At 47.0% G+C, this 5,244-nt stretch overlaps 1 long non-coding RNA gene and 1 other non-coding gene across 3 annotated transcripts; both read left to right on the top strand.

Annotated features, from left to right (window-relative positions):
• The first annotated feature begins 1,775 nt into the window (after positions 1-1,775).
• Positions 1,776-4,639, top strand: LOC112987031 (uncharacterized). Of its 2 annotated transcripts, none has more exons than XR_010385752.1 (4): positions 1,776-2,304; positions 2,673-2,826; positions 3,231-3,372; positions 4,129-4,639. It is a non-coding gene; the product is annotated as an uncharacterized LOC112987031 (long non-coding RNA). The 2 variants fall into 2 exon arrangements; XR_003260171.2 differs by having other exon boundaries at positions 1,794-2,304; positions 3,289-3,372.
• On the top strand, positions 3,793-3,921 carry LOC112987117 (small nucleolar RNA SNORA47). Its single transcript, XR_003260206.1, has one exon. It is a non-coding gene; the product is annotated as a small nucleolar RNA SNORA47 (small nucleolar RNA).
• Positions 4,640-5,244: the final 605 nt, after the last annotated feature.

Below are 5,244 nucleotides of genomic sequence, written 5' to 3'. Positions count from 1 at the left end.
GCTTCCCCATCATCATTTCCATATCATACAGACCTCAGCAGAATGCTCTTACAACCATTCATGATCGAGTAACTCACTCAGCCAAAACCTGTTTTCTCACAACAGTCATGCCAAAACAACTCATTCACAAGGATCAGAAGATCTCTCAATACCCCCCACCCACCCCCACTTCCCCCCCAAAAACATAAAACATACCTCAGAAACACCACAGCAGTATTTCCCTGTCACTGCCTTTGTGGAGGATCAGCGTACCTAATGTCACACCTACAAACTATTATTCAAGGAACAGGGTGCCCTATTTATGCTCGACTGCGCAAAAGTTCTGTAACGCCAGTTTATACTCCTGGTGCTGCTGTCAGGCAAGGGAGAATTGCTCATTATAAAGCATGTGACAATGTTTCAAAATGTCAAAATGGCCCAGTGCTGTGCCACTTACTTCTGCATTGTGAACTGTATTCCTTTTTTTTCAAACCTACTGTTTCTTTGTTATGCTGTACAGAGGAACATTGGACCTGCCATGGTGGAAGAGATGTTGCCTGACAACATCTGCCTCTGTGGTAGCACAACTGCTTCAGGGAAGGTTTGAGGGGATATGATGAAAGCTGTTTCTGTGAGTTTCATTCTAGCCTTTCCAATCAAAAGGTTGGCATTTACACTAAAGAGTAACTCATATACTTTGCAAAACTCTCATTTAACACTTACCATCCAAACTCTTCACATGCTTGCTATTCTCCAGATATCCTAACCTCTCCTGAGTCATGAATCTAGACCTCAAGGACAACTGGTAGCAATGAGTTCCTCTAGCAAAGCACAGGCTGAGTAACATTACTTCTTTCTCTTAGTCTTGCACTGGCCATTCTCACTTTGTTGATTTTGACTCTTTGTTGGTTTTCTTACCATCTTTAGTTCAAGCCTCTACCGATACATCTATGGCCTCCATCCCTGTAGTATCCAACTGTCAGACAGTTCTTCACAAATTCCTCTCGGAACACCTTCTGTGGTAAAGAGGTACTATTATTTCCATTGTGCAGATAAAGAATGAAATAGAAAGATTAGTGGTTTGCCAATGAAGTTAAGGAACTGCTACTATAATTCTGATTCACAGTAAGCCTAAGTCAGCAGCGTTGGGTACTTTAGAGGCTATTCCTGCCCTTGTCTTACAGCCTGAATATAAAAGATAAAGGAAACATGGAGGGTGAGCAGAGAGAGGCTGAGACATTTACAACAGCAGGGCAAGGAACAGCATGGTAAGAGTCAGTTCTTGACAAGATGATCTGGTGGGACTGACATACCGCTGGTCAGGCTGAGGCTACTTCTACATCAGCTCCTTCAGCCAGTTGTGCTGGCTCCTCTCTGCCATTTTTCTTGTATTTCTAGTCCCAACTGTTCGAAAAGTCATTTAGATGTATTTTTTAAATAGTATCTATGGGTTCTGTTTCATCTTGTGGCTGTTTGGCCTTTGATCACGCTCTCCCCATTCTGTGAAGGGCTCCCTGCTCATCCTGCTCCTTTGGAGCTGCCAAGCAGGAGAACATCACATACTATGAACTCAGGATAAAATCCCAACCGGTGCGCAGGCCCAGTGATGAGTGTGTGGTACTGCGTGCACCCCCCCCCCCCGCCCTGGCGAGCGAGCAGCCAGCCTGTACACCATGGTGCCTCCGAGGCAACAGCGAGCCCTGGGTCGCTCCTGCTCCCTCCGCCAGCCTCCCCCTCCTCTCCCGGTCCCCGGCCACCTCTCGCTGCTCCCACCAGGATCTCCTTCAGAGTCCTGCGCCCAGGGGCACGGCTGGGCCGGTGCGAGGGCTCACAAACACTGCAAAAGCTGCCCCGGACGCACGCAGGGCCAGTCGCACCACGCAAACAGAACAACTGAGGTTAACAGAAGTGACAAACGAGGCCTGGCCGCAGGAGCAGCACCAAGCCCGTCCCCACGCGAGGCTCCTACCCCGGCGGAGAGTGGGAGCCCGGCGCGGGGCTGCCGCCAGGGCTGCTGGCTGTGCCCAGGCCGGGCCCGGCGCCTCGGCCAGCCCGCGGCTGCCCCCGCTCGCAGCGGCTCCCGGCTCGGCAGCACAGCCACGCCGGCTCCCGCAGCCCGGCCGTTTGTACCGCCTAGAGGGCAGGGCCCGGCCCCGCTGCCCTGCCGCAGCGCACACAGCAGCGGCCGCAGCGCGGGGGAAGAGGAGGAGGAGGAAGAGGTGAAGACTGAGACGGAGGTGCCGAGCGCCGGCCGCGGCGCTCCTCCCTCGGCCCGGCCGCCTGCCGCCGAGGCGAGACAAGATGGCGGCGGGCCCCGCCGGGCAGGTAGAGGCCGCCCGCGGCGGCGGCGGCGGCGCCGGGCGGGAGCCGCGGGGGGGCAGCGGCGGGGCCGGGGCTCGGCCCAGTGCTGCCGCCCGGTGCGTGCGCGCGGGCAGGGCCCCGCGGCGGCGGGGGACGGCGGCGGGCGGGGCCGCGCTGCGTGCCCGCGCCCCGGGCCGCCCGCGGCTGCTCCCCGACGGGCCGAGCGGGGCCGTCAAAGCGGCGCAGCAGGGCCGATCAGACCCCAAGCTTTCGTTCAGGATAGGCGCTTGCCTGCGCTTGCTCCCAGGCACCTTTTAGCCGTGTGCTTGTCCTGTTTGCTATTTAACTTTCCTAATTTTTTCCCTGCCTTAACCAACACACTTGAGAAACAGCGGCAGCAGCTGCAGCGACACGGCCCGTCCCGCCGGCAGCGCCGAGACGCGCAGCTACGCCTCCACCCGACCAGGTGCTAGGTGGGGGTGCCCCGTTACGCTGCAGGGCTGTACCAAGATGAATGCGAGCTGCTCCACGTAAGCAAGTGCACAGGTATGTTTATGAACAGCGGTATTGTCAGATTAAAAAAAGTGTCTCTCTCTCTAAAATATATATAAAATGGGCAGAGAGGGTGAAGGCAATGCAGCATTAGAAACTGATGCTACACAGACACCCACTGTACATGAGATGGTAACTCCCAGTTCCTTAGGATACTATTATAAACCAGCACTGTTGTGTGGGTGTCTATATAATTGCTTTGCCAGACTCTGAAGATGACAGGTTTGCTCTGCTGCCCCTGTCCCTCTGATTTCCAAAGAAATTTTGATTTTTAACAGGATGAGAAAGAAACATACATTCCTTGTCACATAAAGATATGCAAAACTAATAGAAAAATTTGTGTAAATCAGAAAAAGTGGTACACAAATGTGATCTTAAATGTAGCTTGTTCATAATAGGATGCTGTTTTTTATGTCTCTTCCCGCTGACATGGTTTTGTTACCTGCTGGCTGAAAGCCTGTGTTCGGTACATTTCACACAACCAGTTGCAGGAGCAAAGAGCTGCTTCTTGCTGGAACAGAAACTCCAGTTTCAAGGATGGTATGTTTTGGAAAAATATTTTGTGTATCTACAATAGTTCAGAGCCTTTGGTGGAATAGTCCAGTGGCTTTCAGAGCATGATGAATGTGCTGTTTGTTTTACTTGCCTGCTTGGGCATTCAGCACTGAAGGTGTGAATGAATGTACCTGCTCTTCTTAGTTTTTCTTTTAAATTTCAGAAATATGTTTGGCAATTTGGTGCTTTGCAAAATTCACTTTTACAAGTACAGAAAATTGTTTATATAAAACTGATGTCACGTTATTCTCCATAGCTTTAAGATTATATATATATATAATTCACTAACATTACTTTATATATAAACTACTAAAACTTTTTACTGTGAATGTATAGATAAGCAATTTTGTCTGTAAGTGATGAATATTAAGTAGTATGAATTTGAAAAAGATGACAACAGATGGTTGGAGGACTGAGAAGGTAAGACAGTTATACTTTATGCTGTATCTTACTGGTTATAGCCTCCAAAATTATAGTAGTGCAATGGCAGCTCATGTTCCCCTCCTGACTTGAGGGAAAACAGTACTGCATTTGCACATAAGACTTGCACCTTAACTCATTGGTACTTAAACTTACCACTTACAGGGTCACTAATGTAGGGAGGCAATTTAGCTCACAAAAAGGCCTCCTACTCAGTACAGGGAGGCAACAGTTTGATAAGAATTGATTAGTCAGACCTTATTTCTAGTTGTTTTGGTAACAATGGTGCATATTCATACACCGCTTTCTTCACTTTACCAGGCTGCGTCAAGACATACTGGGATCTGTCGTGTGAACGCTAAACTGAGTCTAAGCTTCAGCCCTTTATATGGAACCTGTTTGCAGAAAGAGGAAGCTACAGTACTGAAAACAGGCTCTCAGTGCTTGACTGCATGAGCTTCTTACAGACCAGGCTTCTCAAAAGAAGAAAAAAAAAAAAGAGTTGTCTTACTTCAAAAACTTTGTGAAATGCAAACTCTGTTAAATTCAGTTAAATCCTTTCAAGGTTCTTCATTTGGCACTAGTAAACCAGTGATTGTCTTTTTTTTTTTCTTTTTTTTTTCTTTTTTTTTTTTTTTTTTAGAAAAAGAGCTGTAACTAATAACGGGGGGGAGGAGAAACTAAGGTTACTACTCTATGTACAGGATGTCTTTCTGTCACTTTAGAATAAAATTTATAGTTTGATTTAGTATCGAGATCAGAGGTCTACTGAACATTAATGAAAGTGTGTACTTTCTAAGAATTTTTGAGTAAACCATTGCTGTAACTTGCACTTTCTTTTTTCCTAATAACAGAACCTTTTTATGTACCTAGGGAACTAAACATACTATAGAACTCCTTCATAAAGAATATACTTACTCTCAGCTAGAAATACATAGCCTTTGAAAAATTTGAAGTTGTCAATATGAAGGAGTGTAATGGCAAAGTAAGCCAGCAGTTCATAACTACTGCTATAACGGTGAGAAGATAACTGCTTACAAAGGCAAATGGCAAACTGATTTTAATGGAATTAACCAATACTGCTGCAGGCATTCAGACCACTCCCTGCCACACCTCCAGCTGTACACTGCTGAAGTAAGGTGTACTTCAGGTTGTTAAAAAAAAAAGTGTGCTCTCATGATTTAAACAGCATAGCTTGAATATTTCTCTTTACAGTATATGAATCTGAAGATATTAAGATAAACACCTAGCAACCTGTCTCAGTTTCACTAAGAACTAGTTGACAGTTGCCTGCATGATACAGTAGGATGGTCAGACTACTGTTTACTTTGACAAGTATCAGAATTGTAACTTGACTAAAACTGGATTAAGTTTTCTTATTTTACAAGAACACTCATATCCAGCATATGCACAAGATAGTATCAAGAAGCACACTGC

The sequence above is a fragment of the Dromaius novaehollandiae genome, chromosome W (genome assembly GCF_036370855.1).
Source record: "Dromaius novaehollandiae isolate bDroNov1 chromosome W, bDroNov1.hap1, whole genome shotgun sequence".
Classification (NCBI taxonomy): domain Eukaryota; kingdom Metazoa; phylum Chordata; class Aves; order Casuariiformes; family Dromaiidae; genus Dromaius; species Dromaius novaehollandiae.
The sequence above is the reverse complement of the archived record's forward strand: the minus strand, read 5'-3'. Positions and strand labels throughout refer to the sequence as shown.